A 20,523-nucleotide genomic window follows, 5' to 3' on the forward strand; every position below is an offset into this window, starting at 1 on the left:
GTAATGGCCTTGGACCCCTTAGTCCTTCTGGCCTCGTCGCTGCTGGCGACGGCTAATTGGGGACTGAGGAGGTAAACCTCCCCTTATGTCCCTGACCTTGGACTTTTGCGAGAGAACAACATCGGCACACGATCATCGGTTTCCCTTTGTTATCGACCGCGCTCGCGACCGCGACTGCGTCCCCTCCCCCGGTGACCTTTTGGCCGCCACTCTTACTTGAGAGGGGGCCCGGCCTGTTTTTAACTGGCGTCTTGTCAGAGCTTCTGGTGCCTTCGCCCCCGGGCCAAAATCGCTCCCTCGATGGACAGCCTTTCTTCAGCACAGCGGTCTGTCTAACCTTCCCCCCCGGCAGGGGAGGTGCTTTCCCGCCTTGCGGCAGGGGTTTCCTTCCCCCGGTGCGTGGCCGCCCTTCTTCCTCCCGAGGGTTCGCTCCGTGAACCCTCAGGAGGAGCCGGTGGGGGCCGCTTCTGGCTGATCTTCGCCGGGGTTTTCTTTCTCTCGGTGCGCGGCAACCCTTTCTTCTTAGCGCGAGGGCCTGCTAAACTCACTCCCCGGTGGGACGGTCTCTCCGGCGCCCGCGCTCGGAGTGTAGGACCCGGAATAATTCGGATCCTCGTCGGTAGGTGGACCGTAGCTCTCGCTACTGGCCACCTGTACCCCGACTCCTGCTCCTGGTGGAGCTGATGCTCGACTTTGGCCTGTCGTCGATTGACGACGTGTCGGGGGGTCGGGACCACGTCTCCGGTACGACGCTTCATGGTAATCTTTTCCTCACAGGCACCCGTGGTCAATGCCTGTGACGGCCCGTCGCAAGATGACGACGCGGGGGGAACCCGGGACAATATCCCTACCAACGCGCCAGTTTTCGGCTCCGAGATCCGAAACGTTCTTCTCCGTGGTCGTCGTATTTGTATCCATCAAATGTAGGGTTGTTACGAGCCCCTACTCACTCTGGTTTGAATTCGGGTTTCCTTCCCCTAAAGAAGTGTGTGGGGGTCCCAATGGGACTGGGGGTTGGGGAACCCCCCCCCTCGGTGAGGAACCGAGAGGGACCCTACAGCACCTGCCCCCGGGGGGCAGGTCTTCCCTCCCCGGCGCTCCTCCACCGCTGCGTCATGATGTCAGCAGTGGGGGTCTCACCTCGGATCGGGGCTATTCTCTCCTAGCGCGAGTGGGGGTGATCCCTCAAAAGGGGCGGCCCCTCCCACCCACTCCTACCTGGCCCATGGGTCCCGGTGCCGGGGCCTTTAACACCCCGAGACCACTACCGCACCGGCAGATCCCATGGGCCTGGGGTGAGGGAGTGTGTGGGGAGAGCTACTCCTGCTCACATCCTCCCCACTCCTCCCACCCCGCCTCCGCTAGGAGAGATGCCGAGGCCTCAACCTCCATAGCTACCTCCGCCTCTGAGACCCTCTCTGACCTAACCGTCGGAGGTGGGCCCGGCTCTCGCGGAACGGCCGTCGTTCGCACTCCCTCCGGTCCTGCCACTTTCTTGGGAGGGGGAGGAGGCTGGATTACCCCAGCCTCCTCCTTCCCCATCTCTGCCTCTTTGGGCCCGATTTTCTGGGCCGCCGCTGGGACTGATGCCCCAGGTATTACTTTTGCGGCGGCACCGTGGGCCGGCTGAAGCTGCGCGAGCTCCACGCCCTCAGCCGCAGCCCCAGCCCCCCCATGTGCCGCCTTTTTCCTCCTTCACCGGTTATGGCGAGGAAGAAACCCCCCTCTCGGTGCAGTCCGGGGGACTGCCTTACATGACCGCCCACCCATACGGTGGGCGGTCATACTTCCCCTCATATTGGCAGAGGGTGCACCTCACATCAGAGGTGCACCCTCTGGCCACATGGTCGGCCTCTCCACAATGGAAGCAGCGGCCCCCCAGTCCTACTTCGGACTGACAGGCCGCCGCCATGTGCCCGTACTTGAGGCATTTGTAACATTGGAGGGGCCGCTCCTACAATACCCCTAACCTCGCCATCGACCACCCGATAGGCAGTTCCCCGGCTGCTACAATCTTCTGGGCCGGTGCTAGCGGGCACCGGACCCAAATCGCGCCCAGCCCTCCGGATGACCTCCTGACTTGACCTGTCTGGAGGTCATCCGAGAGGCATCGCGTGTGTTTTTGTATCGCGGCCCTCATCATAATAGGGGTGACCGAGTCATCCAGGCCAACGAAGCGGAGTTCCGTCCGTCTCATCGGCCTGGCGACCACGGCCACCCCGCATAACGCGTCTTGGAGGTCCCTCGCCAGGCGATCGGCCTTCGCCTTGCCGTCCTGGCCAGGGATCTCCAAGATAACCCCCCCCATTCCTGGCGCATTTTAATTTAAATTGGCCAGGCTGCAGGCCGACCTCCTGTAGGTCGACCTGCTGCCTGGCCTGCACCATTACCTCCTTTATGGAACCTCCCGGCAATGCGGTTACAGTCACGACCGGATTGCGCGGGGGGTTCCGTATCTGCGGCCTCTTGGTTGGGGGAGGTCCCTTTTTCGGGACCCCTCCTTCCCTAGCCTTCCCACCCTTGGGAGGCGACGCGACCTTTTTTGCCGTGCCGTCTCCCTTTTTGGGGCCGGGTGGTTTGGGCTTCTACCCAGCCCCCTTCCCTTTTCCCTTACGGGTGGACACCGTGGTCCACCCGTTTCGACCCTCCCCGGCGGCCGCCGGCTGCTGCAGAGGGGGGTGATGGGGGCGGTCCCACTGCCCGCAGCTGCGGACGCCGGAGAAGGAACCAGCTTCTCCAACGTCCGCCCTATGCGGGCGGTTTGCGCCTTAAGGCCCCGGACTTGTATCTCCAGAGCCCCAAGGCGTCCATCCGGACCGCCCTCCCTCGCCAACTTCTCATAGTCCCATAGTGCCTCTTCGATCTCCTCCAGGCACCTATGGGTCCAATTATTTAATGAGGCGAGCGTCTTCCCCTCATAGCCTCTCGTCGTCTTCCTCCCCGGTTCAATCCTAAGGTAGCGGAGGTATCGAACCCTACCGATAGCCTCCGCGGCCAAGGTTTCACCCAGCCGTAAAGGCTTCCGCACGTGCGGAAGCCCCCACTGGGCTCTCTTACTCCCCGCTTCGGCACCCCCTCCCGCGCGTTTCAGAGGGCAGCCCCTCCGGTCGAGGACTCTTCGTCCTCGACCAGCGGGAACTCCTCCGCCGGGAATTGCCGCTCCCGCAACTGCGAGACGGACAGCTGTTCGGCCCCCCCTCGCGTGTATAGGAAGTTCTACCCCCTTCCTTCCGCGAAGCGAGAGGAGGGAAATGGACCTCACTATCCCCCCATAATTGAGAGGCGAACGTCTCCGCCTTCCGTTTCCTCTTTTTTGGCATTGGAGGCAAGGCTGGGGCCGCAAACGAGTCCAAACGGCTCGCACTCGGCCGCAGCCTGTCCTCCAATGCCTTCGGGCGGTAGCATTTTCCAGCGGCGCGCCCGCCTGGCGCGCGCCGCCTAGCCCATTGCAGGATGACGACGGAGGCTGGGACGATACTCCCCCACCCGCCATTCCCCGGCTTCGAGTACCGGGAGTTGTTGCTCCTCTTTGATATACTCCATAAATGTGGGAGTTTTACGTGCCCCCCAGGCACGGGTTTGATTTCGGGGTTTTCCTTCCCCTAGACCGGCTGCCTTCATTTAGGTTAACGAGCCCGCTCTGCTCGCGCTGTAGGAAACTTTGGGCCGCACAAGTGCGACCCTCCAGTTCCTGGTTAAAACCTGGAGGCAGCTGCCTATCCAGGATTATTCATCCAGGATATTATGGACGCTCTCAGTCTGGCCCCTCCGTACAGACCACTCCGGCATGGTAGAACCTGCCAGGGGTCGAAACCCCCGCCGGCACAGCTCTGTACATCATCGGGACATGCAAGCTCTCCAACCACGGCAAGGTGGCATCCACGGGGGATAAAAAAGGGGACACTTTTTTGGTCCTCTCTCCCACCCGATGACCAGTAACCTGGCAAAATCGACGGCTATCCCTTCCGAAATGGCCCCAATGTTCGACGACTTTTGCCTGACGGATCAAGTCGCCCGCTACCGCGGGTTCCCCGTTACCCACTATCTCCAGCCACCGAACACCAAGGTACTCCCTCCCGGATGGACCACCCCCGAGTGTGCTCCAGGCTTCCCGGACACCGAGTGTTGTGCCGTTGATTGGATGCAGGGTGTGGGGTGTGGTGGACCCCGCCCATCCCGCATGCAACCCAGGCACCATGAGAATCGTGCCGTTAGGCACGTGCCAGCCGAGATGCTTCCGGATGCGGTATCGTGTGTCCGTATATACTTTACAGGACCGGTCGAGGCGCAGGCACGACCAGCTGTGGGAGTCTTCCTGTCCTACAGTAATGCATCCGTGAGGCTTCATCACCGCCGCCGCAACCACGCTACCACTCCCTTCGGGCCGGACAGCCGGGCACCGGCCTGCCGGGCCAGCGGCCTGGCGCCCGTCCGGCCGTCCCTCAGGGCAGGCAGCCGTGGCATCGACTTCCAACGGTAGCATGCCTCCACGACCCGTACACCCGTAACAGCCGGCCGGTACCATTTCGTGAGGGTGAGACTGGGACACCGATGAGTGCATCCCCCAAGTTTCCTCAAGGAATGCCCACCCGGCACCCAGAAAAACTCTCCTTCAAGGGCGACCTAAGCTGGCTCAATCGACGCACATGTCCTCTCCGGCACTGGTACGGGGACAGCCCATCCGTCACCGCCACAACCCCACTCCTTCGAGGACCTGCGCCGTCGCCAACCCCCTCTGGAACTCTCCCCCACACACACATTCATTCTGGATGACAATGCCATCCTACACCCAAGAGGAGCCCGCTCCGTCCCCCGAGAGCACTCCTGCCCTCACCGCCGAGAGAACCCCCCGGTCCCGAAGAGTATGGGCCTAACGGATCAGGGGGTGCACGACAGTGCTCGCTCCCCGTTGCCGACTATCCGCCGCCCCCGGAGACCAGAAGGCCCAACCTGACGACGGGACCAGGACTCGCGGGGTCCGCAACGCATTCCGCCGGGTGTTGCCGTTCAGCAGCACTCGTGTAGAGGAATTAGACCACACGAGTTCTGCCTTGTGCACTTCACACAATCGGCTGCCTCACTAGGCTGACGAGGCCGACACCCCGGGTTTATTCTTTGAGGTTTTTCCTTCCTCCTCGGTGGTATGGGAAACCAGACTTACGAGTCCGAGTGCCCAACCGGTTTGTTCACGAAGTTTTCCTCTCCGGTTTGGTCGTCCCAGGGTTAGCGAGTCCCAAACACCGCTCCAGGACTAACGAGTCCAAACCCCCGACCGGTTTTAAATCGGAGTTTTCCTCTCCGGTTCGGTTGCCATGCTGCTAACAGGTCCAAACTCCCGGGTTTTTACTTTGGGGTTTCCTTACCCTCGTTTGGTGTCTGGTAGACCAGACTAACAGGCCCAATCATCCGGGTTTATTATTCGGGGTTCTTCCTCCCTTAGTGTCGGATGTTTGGCCTGCCAGACTCACCAGCCCGAACGCCCGGTTTTTAACAGGTTTTTCCTCTGTTATGATCGCCCGAGGGCTAACGAGCTCACACGCCCGGGTTTTTGCATTGGGTTTTCCTTCCCCTGGTTCGATTGACTAGCACCGCCGGCCTAACGAGCCCGATCGCCCGGGTTTGGTTTTGGAGTTCTTCCTCCCCTGATAATAGGTTGCTTGCCCACGAAGTCAAGCTCTCGAGCCCTCGTCCGGGTTTGATAACGGAGTTTCCAATCTCTGGAATAGGTTGCACAAGGCTAACGAGCCCACTTACCCGGGTTTTTACAGTGGGTGTCCTTCCCCTCGTCGGATTGTTTGGCAACCTCCCAAACTAACAAGTCCGATACCCGGGTTTTAATGTGTTTTCCATTCCTGGGTTCTTCCATTGGGTTCTCCTTCCCCTCGTTCGGACGTCTGAGAAAAATAGACTCACAGGCCCGATCGCCCGGGTTTATTAGTCAAGGTTCTTCCTTCCCTCTAGTTCAGGTGCCTAGATTGCCAGACTCGCGAGCCCGAACGCCCGGTTTGGTCCGGAGTTTTCTCTCCGTTTCGGATGTCTGGAACGCCAGACTCACGAGCCCGAACGCCCAGTTTGTGCGGAGTTTTCTCTCCGGTGCGGATGCCCTCAGGCTAACGAGCCACATACCCGGGTTTGGTATTGGGGTTCTTCCTCCCCTAATAATAGGTTGCTTGCCCACGAAGTCAAGCTCTCGAGTCCTCGCCCGGGTTTGATAACGGAGTTTCCAATCTCTGGAATAGGTTGCACAAGGCTAACGAGCCCACTCACCCGGGTTTTTACAGTGGGTGTCCTTCCCCTCGTCGGATTGTCTGGCAACAACCCTGACTAACGAGCCCGACGCCCGGGTTTTGTATTCGGGTTCTTCCTCCCCTGCACATAGATTAGTTGCCCACGATATCAAGCGCTCCAGCCCTCGCTCGGGTTTGATAACGGAGGTTCCAATCTCCGGAATAGGTTACTCAAGGCTGACGAAACCACTAGCCCGGGTTATTACAATGGGTTTCCTTCCCCTTGACGGGTTGTCTGGCGACATCCAAGACTAACGAGTCCGATATCCGGGTTTTGCAGACGGTATTCCTTCCCTCATTGAGTGCATGGAAAATAGGTCAACGGGCCCCATCGCCACGGGTTATATTATGGGTTTCCTTCCCTTGCTCGGATGCCTCCACAAGCGAGGCTGAGAGCCCGAACGCTCGCGCTGAAGGGTCCCTCATGCCACTCTAGAGCAGCCCTCGGGTCCCTTAATGCTTCGAGAGGCAGCAGACCATCTCGGAGCATGTATTGGTCGCTCTTAGTAGCCACTCTCCTCGGTTCACCCTCGAACTTGGAATCCTAAGATTCCAAGTCGAGTCCATCACCTCGGATCATTGTGGCTGTCAAGCTTCTGCACCACGACAAGGTGGCGACCATCGCAGAAGACCATCTATCCGTCTATACGTCTATCCGTTTATCCGTCTATCCGTCTATCCGTCTATCCGTCTATCCGTCTATCCTTCTATCCGTCTATCCGTCTATCCGTCTATCCGTCTATCCTTCTATCCGTCTATCCGTCTATCTGTCTATCCGTTCTATCCGTCTATCCTATAAAAAAATACAGGTCTGTATTTTTCATCAAAATATAGCCCTTAAAAACCCTACTTCCACCATAAATTTCGACTCTCAACTTCCAGTAGAAGCGGAGATATCAACGGTACAAGTTGGAAAACTTTAACCTTCGATATCTCCTAAACGGCTAGAGATACAGGCCTGTTTGTTTGCCAAAATATAGTCCTGTTTCAGCCCTATTTTCACCATAAATTTCGACTCTCAACTCCCAGTAGAAGCGGAGATATCAACGGTACAAGTTGGAAAACTTTAACCTTCGATATCTCCTAAACGGCTAGAGATACAGGCCTGTTTTTTTTTTGCCAAAATATCGTCCTGTTTCGGACCTATTTTCCCCATAAATTTCGACTCTCAACTCCCAGTAGAAGCTGAGATATCAACGGTACTCCGGCGGTATTAGTTCTATCTCTCGAGTTATTCTTCCTCTTAAGTCATCTAAATCTTGAGGTTTGGTGGCATAAACTTTATTTTTCAAGTGACCCCACAAAAAAAAGTCAAGTGGGGTCAAGTTCGGAAACCGAGATGGCCACTCAATATGACCCCTTAGCCCTATCCATCTGTCCTGAAAGACCTCATTCAAATATTGACGGACAATTACACCATAATGAGGTGGAGCTCCATCCTGTTGGAAATAAATTTCATTCATATTTCCACCAGCTATGTCTCGAATAGCTGGAACAATTTGTTCGCGAAGCATGACTGTGTATACTTGTGCTGTCAAATTGCCTTCAATGAAGAAAGGACCAACTGGTCTACCATTAAGAATATCAGCCCATACGTTAACTTTTTGTGGATATTGGGTATAACTATCTCTTTTCCAGTGTGGATTAACGTCACTCCAGTATCTACAATTGTGTCTATTTACATTTCCAGCCAATTCAAATGTTGCCTCATCAGAGAAAACAATATTATTAAGTAATAGAGAATCGTCGACAATCATCTCCATCATAAGATCACAAAATTCGATGCGTCTATCAAAATCATCTTCGGACAACTCTTGGACTGAAGTTGGAATGAAGTTTGTATGGATGCCATTTATTCAATTTCAGAATTTTACTGACAAATGCATGACCGATTTCGTGTTCTTGTGCAACACGATTGATGGAAATGTAATGAGGACTTTCAACGAAAGACTGTAAAACATCTAATGCCTTATCATTATTTGTTGCTGTTTTACGTCTACCAGATCTTGGGCGGTTTTTAACGCTACCAATGTCCTCGAAACGTTGAATAGTACGGATTACAGTACTTTTGGAGATCCTATTATTTTCATTCCGAAAATTTTCATTAAATAATCGCGTTACTGTTTTACACTCTCTTTGTTGATCTCTCCATCCTCGCATCATTAACAGTGTTATTCGATCTCTTTTAGAAAGCTCCGCCATTCTTAATTAGAGCAAAGAAGAATTAATCAGGTAAGTGATAGGAAATTGATCTAAATAATTAAGTAGAGAAAAATACTAATTATTAAATGTTGGTCCAACTATCGATTTGTTTATTTCAACCAGCACTAGCAAAAAGCTCGTTGCTCGTTGAGCAACTGAAAATCTAATAGATCAATTAATAATATTTACGAAAAAATTCTGGGCTATGGGAAACAAAATGAAAATGTTTGGAACAATCGATTGAAGCGCAATGGCTTCTTTTGTTACAGAAATAATTTTTGGGGCTATTCGTTTTCGTCCACGAGGTGACTGCTGCTCGCTGAGAAGAAGACAGCACTGCATCAAAGATTCAAATCAGTGATCCGCATTGTTTGCTCAAGAGCTTGTATTACTATTGGTGCTTGCGAGAGTGAGACAATAAAGATCGGCCCCGCCAACGCTTTCGGGCAGCTTCTTGCGATCACCTTCGGGCAGTTTTCCGCCATAGCCTACTAGCATAACCGCTTGAAGCCGTACAACTTTGCTATTGGACATTTTTCCAAAATGCAGTCTTACTGAAAATATTATGGGGAGTTGATACTTTTCGATTAATGTATTTTCTTTAAACCAATTAATTGGTCTCATTATTTCGCGCACAAAAGTACTAAGGTTATGATTACTGAAAACTAAATAATATTTTACAAGATATTTTACATTTTGTGTCAAAAAATTGTTAACTTCAAACCTTTATAACTCAAAAAGTACTTAATGGAAAAATGTTTTATTATAGTGTTTTAGAAAGCTCTCGAGATAATCTATAAGAAAATGCAATAAAATGTTGGGGGTTCCTTTTAAAAAAATAAGGTTGACTTTGAAATGACCTTAAAAGACATGGTTAAGGTCAAAATCAGGGTCATCATCTTACTCCCCGCTTGAAACCATACAACTTTGCTATTGGACATTTTCTCCAAAATGCATTCTAACTGAAGATATTAGAGGGGTGCGATACTTTTCGATGACCCTGTATAAAACCTATTTTGTATGTCAAAGATATCTTAGTTATCTGATAATAACTTGTCACGTGAATAAGTTGAAATTGTTTGCATGATTGACATAAAACAAGTCAGTTGCTGTTCATTTGGTATTCGTTTCATTGCTTCAGCTATTGCTGTGATATATGGATGCTGCTGCTGTTGCTCTTGCTGAGCAGTAGCACGATGCAAATATGCCGTTGCCATTACATTGAAAGCATGAGATTGGCAAAGTACATTTTCCATTGTTTCCGTTGTCTTCTGCTTTTTTATTGCAAATCGATCTGGTGCTGGCACTATTTTTTTCTTCTGAATTTTATTATCCATAGTAATAACGCCTGCAGCTGTTTTCTTTTGTACTTCATCATCTATATGCACAGATATATTATCTTCATAATCTTTGGAGATAGCAGAAATTGCTGATCTGACGTAACAGTACTAGTTGATAAGGACTCATCAAGTGAAGGATTACTAATGCTATCATCTGAGCACATCGACACATTTATGGAATTCAATCTATCATTTGATAGTAATGGATTTGACATTCTCTTTACTGTAGAATCTTTAGTCAGTAAGGAGGATCTCACAACACTTTGTGATGTCATACTTTCTTCTTGCTAAGAATGTTCTATTGAGCTGCGTGTTCTATAGATATAAATATTGATATTTTATCTAAGCGATTATATATTTTCTAAAGATAACTAAATACTTACTTTCTATGTGCTATGTGTGGTGTCAGAAAAGACATTTGCTTAAAATAGACCCACATTTTCGTCTGTCTACGTTCTGAACCACTTGGTTGACCTTTTTTCATTTCCCGCAACTTCTTGGTGAATATATTACGAAGAATATTCCAACGCCCTTCTGCTTGCTCACCTAATGTCACCGAAATTGAAATATTTGCTATTAACTAATTACTATTTTTCCAATTTCACAGAAACAATACTTAACCTGTACACTCAATCGTCTCTCCAATACTTTTCCACATATCAAGTTTTAGTTCCCTATTTTTGTATTCTTTTAATGTTTTCACATATAGAACCGGATTTTCTCTTATAAGAGCAATTAAATTGTCATCATTGACATTTTCCTGTGATATTTCAATGAAATCGATATTCACGTTCGGATCCATCGTGAAGCCCGTCAACAACAGTCAATAAAGCACTATATTTTAATATCTACATATATCTCGCTTCTAATTGGTCATTACATTGCATTTGGCTGTAAGCCGTAAAATTTTAGCTTTAAGAAATGAAATTTCGTCAAATCGCTTAAGGCTTAAAATCAAGACTAAGTACGGGCAAGAAAGCCTTATAAACGGAAATGACGTCACAAATTACGGCTTAAAGCTTAAATTTTACTCCTTAAATCCTCATTGTAGACGCCGCTTTAGTTGGCCGAACACTCACACACACACACGCGCACGCACGCACGCACGCACGCACGCACGCACGCACACACAAGAACGCGCGTGCTCGCATGAAGCCTGGCCTTTCTTCTGTTGTCGCTGTGGGCCCTCGCAAAATCTCAATGTTCAAATGATCATAACTCTGCGAAAAAAAATCGTAGAGACCTCGGCGACCTCGCGTTCTTTTCGTCTCGGAAAGCCCTTTCGAACGAGCCCTCACTCAACCCAACATGCTATTTGAAATTTTTTGGCTCCTCCCTTCCCCCGGCCCCCAGGGGTGTGGAGGTGGGTGTTTTTGTGGTTAAATAATAGACTTTGTGATCCCATTGAATCCTTATAAATTTCAATCCTATATTTCAAACCGTTCAACAATTATTTAGATAGCCCCGAACTTTTGGTAGGCACTATGTATCTAAATGTATTTCTTCTGGTGGACATCTCCATTTCACAGCAATATTATGTAAAACACGACATGCGTTCGTAATACAAGCTACAAAATAAAGATCTAATATAATATATTGATCTTGTTTTATATATTGTACTGCATTTGTTCTTTCAAATAATATATTGTATACCTGCAAACTCTGGTTTATAATGCAATGCTCTTTCTTTTCTTAAACATCGCCATTGTCCTTTTAAGATTCCTATGCATCTTTCTACTACTGATCGTGCTTGAATTATATGACTAGTATATCTAGCTTCTGATGATTCTACTGGTGGATTTATCAAATATTTTAAAAGAAACGGCATGAGCGGGTATGTAGCATCACCTAGATATGTATATTAAAAGATATGATGTTTTGTACAATAATTAGTCTGTTTTTTTATAACTAAACTGGCAGCACTAGTTAAAGAAATTTACACACACTGAAGCCTGAGAATCTTTTATATACGCTTCATATACTTCAATGTATACTACATGGGCTGAAAAGTCTTTGGCTTAACAATGAAAAACGATTTTTTTAATGAAAAAAGTGTTTTATTCCTAGACATAATCTCCATTTAGAGTAATGCACTTAGTGTAATGGTCCGCTAACATTTCGATGCCGGTCTTATAGCGCTCGGTGTCAAGTCCCTCAAAATAGGCATTTGTTTCCAACTTAACCTCCTCATTCGAGTAAAATCTTTTACCAGCGAGCCACTGCTTCAGTCGGGGAAAAAGGAAATAGTCGCTGGGGGCCAGATCTGGAGAATACGGGGGATGCGGGACCAATTCATAGCGCAATTTCTTTAATTTATCGGTCGTATCGCGAGCCGAGTGAGCTGGAGCATTGTCTTGGTGAAACAAAATTTTTTTCTTTGCCAAATGTGGCCGTTTGACCTTGACCTCGTCGTCCAATCGATCCAGTAATGTACAGTAATATTCTTTATTGATAGTTTTACCATGTTCAAGATAATCAATGAATATTATGTTATGCGCATCCCAAAAAATACTGGCCAAAACCTTGCCAGCTGATTGTTGTGTCTTCGGGCGCTTCGGACGGCTTTCACCAGGCAATAACCACTCCGCTGACTGCCGATTGGACTCCGGTGTGTAGTGATGGATCCATGTTTCATCCATTGTGACAAATCGACGCAAAAACTCCTTCTTATTGCGGTTAAACAGGGCCAGATTTTGCTTTGAAAGTCGAACACGTTCTGCTTTTTGCTCAATTGTCAAAAAACGCGGCACCCAACGCGCGCAAAGCTTTTTCATGTGTAAATATTCATGAATGATATGACCAACGCGTTCCTTTGAGATGCCTATGATGTTAGCTAGCTCACTCAATTTCATTTTGCGGTCATTCAACACGATTTCACTGATTTTCTGGATGTTTTCTGGAGTAACTGCCTCATTTGGCCTTCCTGAATGTGGTGTATCATTTGTGCTCGTACGGTTACGACGAAACTCAGCAAACCAATATTTGATGGTTGAATTCGGTGAGGCAGATGTGCCGTAACATTTATCAAGCCATGTCTTTACTTCAACAGTGTTTTTTCCCATCCGGAAACAATGTTTAATCAAAACACGAAATTCACTTTTTTCCATTGTAAAGATAAATTCAAGGGTAACGTCACTTCGAAAGCTATAACTTGTACACGAGTCAACGAAATATCATGAAATTTTTACAGCATCTAAGTTAAGATTGGTACTCTATAGGAAATATAAGGATTTTTAGTTTGTGGCGCCATCTATATGTCAGGCCAAAGACTTTTCAGCCCATGTAGTATGTGTATTTCTTGAATTCTTGCAGCCAATTCAGCTACAAAAACAAAAGAAATGAAATGTAATAAACTAATTACATCATAACGTTTTTAGTTTGTAATTTTTATTTTAAACTATAATTAGCATTATATTATATTCAAATATAGAGACAATATAGATATAAAAAATTAAAATAAACAATAGCATATCATACCTATAAGCCATGACCCTTTTTCGCCTAATTCATGCTGTCTTTGTAAATGATCAAATAAACGTGAAGAACGAAAAACTCTGGAATCGTGTGTTCTTCCTCCATGCATTGCATTGACTGATAATATTTCAGTATTATATGAAAAGACCTAAAAAATAGTATACATTTCGCAAACAAAAGTTATCACTTTAAATTATAACATGAGCCAATAAGAGCAAAATATCAATATATATCAATCTTTGAGTTAGTATCACAAATAGGGAGAAACAGAAAGCTCTCTCTTTGTGTGTTTGATGCCAGTCAAATTATAAAAAAATTGACTTACACCACTTTTGTTCTTAATGGCTCATATCATACTTATTATCGTAAATTGTTTCGTTGTAATTTTTGTATTTTATACTTACGATCATAACATTTAGGGAATGATACAATTTCCTATTCATAAATAAATGCTCTCTTTCGGTTTCTGGGGGAAATATGGCCACATGACTTCCGCCTATTGCTCCGATGACTCCTGGAAATCTTGTGTTGAAAAAAAAATCTAAAAGTAGTAATATCAATTTTACTAGTATTTCGTAAGATGTAGATATTGTAGAAAGTTTTTTTTATATAAGTATTATTATTTATGTTCTTATATACAAACTCTTTTTTAATCCGTTGTTTTCTTTCCTCTTCTATGCGAAATTTAATCCAACGTTCCATTATTCTATTAAGTGCATTCACTGTTGCATAAATTGAAACAGAGATTGATGTTTGACACATACATGAAAAGAAATCTTGTCCCACTTTTCTTTGGTAGGAACCAGATGATAAGAAATGTAGAGTTGCAAATATCTAAAAAAATGTTATGGAATTGAAAAAATATATAAATATATGCATAAAATAGAAGAAAGAATAAGAGAGAGAATGTAAAAAAAGTTTAATTACTTGTATATGTTGAGGTATTGCTGTACTTCTTCTTTAAGTGGCATATGAGGAAGTAATTCTTCTATTAATTCCATTATAGCAGGTTTAGATAACCTAATATATAAAAGAAACACAAGTATAATACATGATGTAATTATATGTATATAACTATTTACATAATATGCAAAAATTCTTACCTATATAACTTTTTAAATGTATTTTCATCTATATCGAACGGCTTTTGTGCATCTCGTAATTTATTTCTTGTTATATTTAAATTTTGTTGTCTCCTTTTATCTTCATCATCGTAAATAAAATTATATACTCCATTTTACACTTTTATTTTTTATATGTATCTTTCTTTATGTTGAGTAATCTCACTTTTACCTCATTCTTTGTAACGATACACCGATCGTTACGAACCGGGCCGTGCAAAATGCATTCCGCGGGTTATGCACCCTGCGCAGGATGCAAGCGAGCGAACGAGCGAGCGACAGGAGTGAAAGAACGAGCAAGCGACAAGAGCGAAAGAACGGGCGAGCGAAAGGAGCAAAAGAGCGAGCGAGCACGCAGCACGCGCGTGCAGGCAAGGACGCATGCCTCGGCGCGCGCGGCATGCGGTCGTTACGTGCCCCCTCGTGTCGCGAGATACGGAGGGGGAACGATCCGGAGTCGCACGGGCGGCCAATGTAAGGGGCCGTGCGACTGTCGAGAGCGATCTTTTCTTCCGACGCCTCGGCAATGATAGAGACGAGGCGCCGACCCCTTCAGTCAGCCCCCTAAAATGGGGGGCTGACTTAAAACCTGACCTAATCGAAGCCAAATCGTTTGTAGAAATATGTAGTGAAAGAATTTTCGTTTGTAATTGCCCAGGAAAAAAGTTACAATCCCTTAAGTTCTAAGGGTAACTATTTCCGCCCCGTCGTGAGGCTGACTTGAAACCGGTTCTAATCGACGCTAATGGGTTTGTAGAAATATGTAGTGAAAGAATTTTCGTTTGTAGTTGTCTAGTATAGAAATGGCAGCAATTTTTGTAATAGGTGTGTTTGTATTTTCAACCCTATCAGGGAGGCTGCGTTCTAAACCGACTATATCGAAGCTAAATAATGCGTAGAGGTTTGTAGTGAAGGAATTTTCGTTTGTAGTTGTCCAGAAAAAAGTTGCAACACTGCGTACTAGAGGTTTTAATCTTTGTCTCCGCGTGATGGACTGTTTTTTGAACCGTGAAAACCGATGCCAAAAATGTTTGTTGAAATATATAATTAAGAAATTAACATTTGATGCCCTTGCTCGGTTTCTAGAAGGTTGAACAAATTTGGATGCCTGGACACGAAATTGTCTATGTGCTATTTCATTCATTTTTTTATTTTACTATTTTACTCGAAACTTCCTGGACATATTGAATCGTGCCTTTATATCATTCTCTCTCTCTCTCTCTCTCTCTCTCTCTTTCTCTCTCTCCAATTACGAAGATCACATTCAGTTTTTTAGGTTTTTACGTATTACAACATATGTATACGTCTTTTTTCAAATAGTGTACGTTGCGTTATTCGTATTGTTTCTTTTGTCTTGCTAATACCATCATGGAGCTCCCATTTTTCATTTATTCTGCGAACATAGCATTGGTAATGTCCGAGTAAGTAATTTACAGCTCCTACGAGTTTGAATGTTTCATTTTGTATTTTTATATCTGTTGGCAATGCAACAAGTGTTAATGTTATAGCTCATGCTTCATTGGCGCCAAGATATTTGCGCGCATCTTTCCATTCTAATGCTTCAATGTCGATAAAAGCATGATTGCCGGTTTTATACGTGTAAATAAGGTTTTTACCTTTGCAACGAAAGCAGTTTTTAACAGTTTTGGCGAAATGTTGTTCGACTGCTTTTTGCAAGACTTGTATGCCTTCGGTGCATAGCGGCTGTATATCAATGCTTATTACGGGATCAACTTTAACTTTTCGGTAATGACAATCCTCGCAATTTTTCTCCCATATCATGGAAGGCTCATCTTTGAACAATTTTTGTATTAATACACCTATTCATTTCACAATCTAATTCTCCATTTTTTACAGATACGAACTGTAATAGAATATTTGCTCTCATCGTATATATTTTATTAGTTATACGGGACTGAGATATATTTTTAGTCAAGTTGAAAATGTCATTTTTTGTCTGATTCACATAATCGTTGTACGATATCCAATCGTGATAAGCAGTAATAATGCACTGCAATACAGAATCAAAGGGACAGGTATTTCTTATTTTTAGACGCCCTTTATCTGTTTCAATGAGTGATAAACTACTACCATTGATCAACAAAGGTAACTTTGTATATGTGGTCGCTTATGCATATTTTCTATATTTGCACATGGTGTTAGATATTTTCCACGTTTCGTAATAATTTTATTAATTCCTCTCCACTCCTTCTTTTCGTTCAGGTAATCATTACTTTCAAGTTCAGTTGGTACAGACGGCGGCGCCGTTTGTTCTTCAGCAACAGAATCTTCCTTTCTCGAGAGGATTTTATCGTCAGCATTGTTCAGATAATCATCACTTTCAGATAAACATCAGTTGCATGTTTAACCGATGACATTTGATCCTTAGTAACAGAATCTTTTGTTTTTGAGAGGATTTCATCGTCGACAAGTACTTTTAAACAATCAGTTTTGTTATCATCCTTTGAAATATTTAATTTGACACTCTCATTGTCACTCACACTGTCCAATAAACTTTGACTGCCAGACGGATGATTGTCATGATTGTTAAGAGGCTGACACGATGCATGTAATAATTTCGTTGTTCCGACTAACGATCGTAAGTGAATAATAATGAATTTATCAACCCTGATGGATTTTTCGCCTTTTAGTACAAGGGACTTCAATTCTCTAAAATATTCTTCGCTGTGTGCCGAGGTCGGGATGAAAGGCACGTTTGTTGAATTTTTTTCAGTCGCCATAACTGCTGTCCACAACGTAAAATATTTTGATAATTTCAAAAACTTTTTTTCGAAATCTGGACAGAAGTAAGGATTCGGTCGATTACCGTGAGCCATTTTCTTACTTTCCTTTTCTATCTTAAGGAAGAATTCAGAAATTTTTGATTCATTTTGCTTATCCTCTTCATTATCGATTTCATGACAGTCTGTACTTTCTTCTTCGTCAGCAATAATCATTGTGTCAGTTTTCATCATATTTAAAAGCTTCGTTTGTGCTTTGTAAATTCGATTCTTGTTATCAGTTACATCTTCTAATTCAGAAAAAGTGACTGATAATACGTCTGTACATAATTCGCAAAAATTATCGATACTCGTACATTTAGTTAGCAGCCCGACACATCTTACGTAAAAGTCTTTAATATAAGGTGATGACTTCTTAAGACAGGACCATCGGCATATTTGTTTTATGAGATGAGCAATATCGAGGCGAATAATCGATTTTATATTGAGAGAAGTAGAAGACGTAAGTGCATGAAAACACTTGTCTATGTAATCTGCTAAGCTACTATTATTGAAGACAAGATAGAAGGCGTTCAAAAGAGCAAACGAAAAATCGCTAACTGTTTGTTTAGAAATCTTTGCACCCATTCGTATCCATTCACGCAACCAATACGTTAACGTATTCACGTATACGTTAACGTGTCATGTTTTTCTGAAATTATTTGGAAAAGCGGTAATATTTTATTATCATATGATGCTACCGCTTGATATAAAAATATTGCTCCTTTAGATCCATCAGGCTTCACAATCGGTTTTATCAAGGAGCCTGTTGCGTCAATATTGATATTATTGATTTTTCCGCTTTTGCATGCTTTTTTGTACAAGTGAAGTTGTTCAGGTAACCAGTACATTACGTACATTTTGTCAAATGCAATTTCGTGAATGTTTCCAGCAAATTCTGCGTCATACTTTAATAACATTAACGAAAATATCGAATTATTTGTAGATTCTACACCTAGTTCTTTATCGCGAAATTCTTGTTTCGCTATGCGCAGTACATTTTCGGAAAATAAATTTGCAGGATCTACGTCTCCATATTCCATTAATCTATTCGCTTCGTTGCGTCGCCACGTATATGTAGATTTTGCTTGCAATTCTTTAGCCGTCACTTTTCGAAGGCGACCGCGTAGTTGCCTTTTCTTTTGATGCGCTATTTCACGCGTATCATATGTTGATACCGTACATTTTAAACTATCCTTCGTAGATTTTTCCAGGCTGTGTATGTTAATTTGTGTTTGACATTCGGAACATTTCTCAGTGTTACGTCCTGGAGATTTAACTAACAAAATTGTCTTTTCCTCTCGCGGATTTATATTCTCCTAATATAACTATAATAGGAATATATATATATAAATATAAATTAGGGAACAGACCCATCTGGCGAACAGCCGTCGCGCCAAATGAAAGGCGATTCGGGAAAATTCCATAACAGGAAACAGTGTCCTGTTGTAAAAATCTAAAGTTTATATCTGGATAGTGTTGGCCAAGTGTGTCCGTCGTCCCAGATATAAAAATTTGAAACTCCGCGCTAACAAACCTTCAGTGAAACAAAGCAACTCAGAGCATTCCTGCTCTAAAACTTGAAACTTACATCTTCCTAATCCAAAACCATATGTGCCCTATCAGCCAACCAACAAAGCCTACTTCACTGATAGTCGTAAAATCTGATCTCAGCCTTTGATTTACGGCATTTTGATTTTTCCAGCCGGCCACTTGTATACATTTCTCTATCTCAAGAATCCACCACCTCCACGCTTGTCGCGCCTAATTCATTCAGCCAATCATATCATATCCACCTAAAACTATGAGACACCCACGCTCCACCCTTTAGCCCTTCCATATTCATATCTCCAAAAACTAACTGTCTCCTCTCACGATGTCTAATAACTTCGCTAATGGCTGAGATCTTTTTCCCACTAAGACCAATTCACCCCTTCCTCAAAGGCCGTCTCTCTACCCACCCTGATAGCTTCTGCCTCCGATTATCACTATAAAAACCGCGGTAATCCGCCTCCGCGACACTATTTCTAATCTGAGAGACAGGAAAAAGAGTAGATTCACATTCACTTAGATTCTAGATTCAAAAGTCAGACCTGTAAAAACGCGTCCTTAGACTCAAATTCGTCTTCGGTTTTGTTTCGGAACTACACATACTCTTACGTCCTCTGTCTTATTTTTTTTTGGGGGACAAAAATAAAAATTTAGAATCAGTGCTATTGTGCCATAATTGGACAATTGGAAGGGAGTCGCACAACCCATCCCAACCTATAGAGCAGGAGCCGCCTATCACCCTTTATATCTTGTTCATTTCTCGCATCCCAGGAATCAGCAGTAAGTTACATTTTCTTTGCTTACTAACTCTTTACTCATATTCCTTCCTTTTTTTTATTATTTCCTCCTTCTTTCACTTCTCATACATACACACATACACATACACAGTCATTCATCAATTGTATTAAACTGCACCGTAATTCATTTTGTTATTATACTCATTTTAATAAATCTGATTATATTTCATTCTTTTTCCAATTGATTTCAAAATCACATACACCCTGCCAACAGTCAACTCATGGTCTTATCCCCGGTAAAGGGATTTGCGTCCCTGACCGAAAAACGGACCGCTCGTCGTACGTCGGTGCCCGAGTAAAGGGACCCGTCGGGTCCCTGACCCGTTCACTGACACGCGTGTACGAACGAGGTTCGCCTTATTCGCGAACGAAAAGGTTGCGTTCCTTCTCTAGGACGTAACACCAGTAATTATGAGAAAAGTTTCGCCAGGACAATTGTTGATCTTTGCGCGTTTAAATTGAAACGTACATGGCAATTTCATCTGGTTCCACAAATTTTCATAAATAACATCTGTCCAGCCAGATTTAAAGTATTGTACAATCGTCCTTTGTACGAAACTATAGTTGGACTTACTTGCTGCTACTCTTCACTTTTGATCAACATTTTGAAACGCAGCGGTTTCAACAGAGTTGCCGAATTGTTCATTGACCAGTTCGAACTTGAGTTTTCGCGTTCATTTTTAATCTCATTACTTTTGGTACTACAAATACGTGTACCGTGCAAACGATCAGAAATTCCATTTCTGTTTCTAGTAACATATACATATATATAATTTTTATTCAACACATTATGCAATGCGTCAGATGCTTCTTGCCAAATGGGACGACCGTAAGGTAAATATGCATTTCCCGTGACAAAGTTAAAATCTTTCAGAGCGATATAAATTTCCTCAGCAGTTTTTATGCCTCGACATGGCATTTTGGTTTGTATTGAAAATAGCTTCTTGTTTATATAGTTGTATTTATTGTAA

At 44.7% G+C, this 20,523-nt stretch overlaps 1 pseudogene; it reads right to left on the reverse strand.

Moving 5' to 3' along the window:
- Positions 1-9,523: 9,523 nt before the first annotated feature.
- Positions 9,524-10,631, reverse strand: LOC112590097 (uncharacterized; annotated as a pseudogene).
- Between the last annotated feature and the right edge of the window lie 9,892 nt (positions 10,632-20,523).

This window comes from Harpegnathos saltator, unplaced genomic scaffold (genome assembly GCF_003227715.2).
Source record: "Harpegnathos saltator strain DR-91 unplaced genomic scaffold, Hsal_v8.6 scaffold712, whole genome shotgun sequence".
Taxonomy (NCBI): domain Eukaryota; kingdom Metazoa; phylum Arthropoda; class Insecta; order Hymenoptera; family Formicidae; genus Harpegnathos; species Harpegnathos saltator.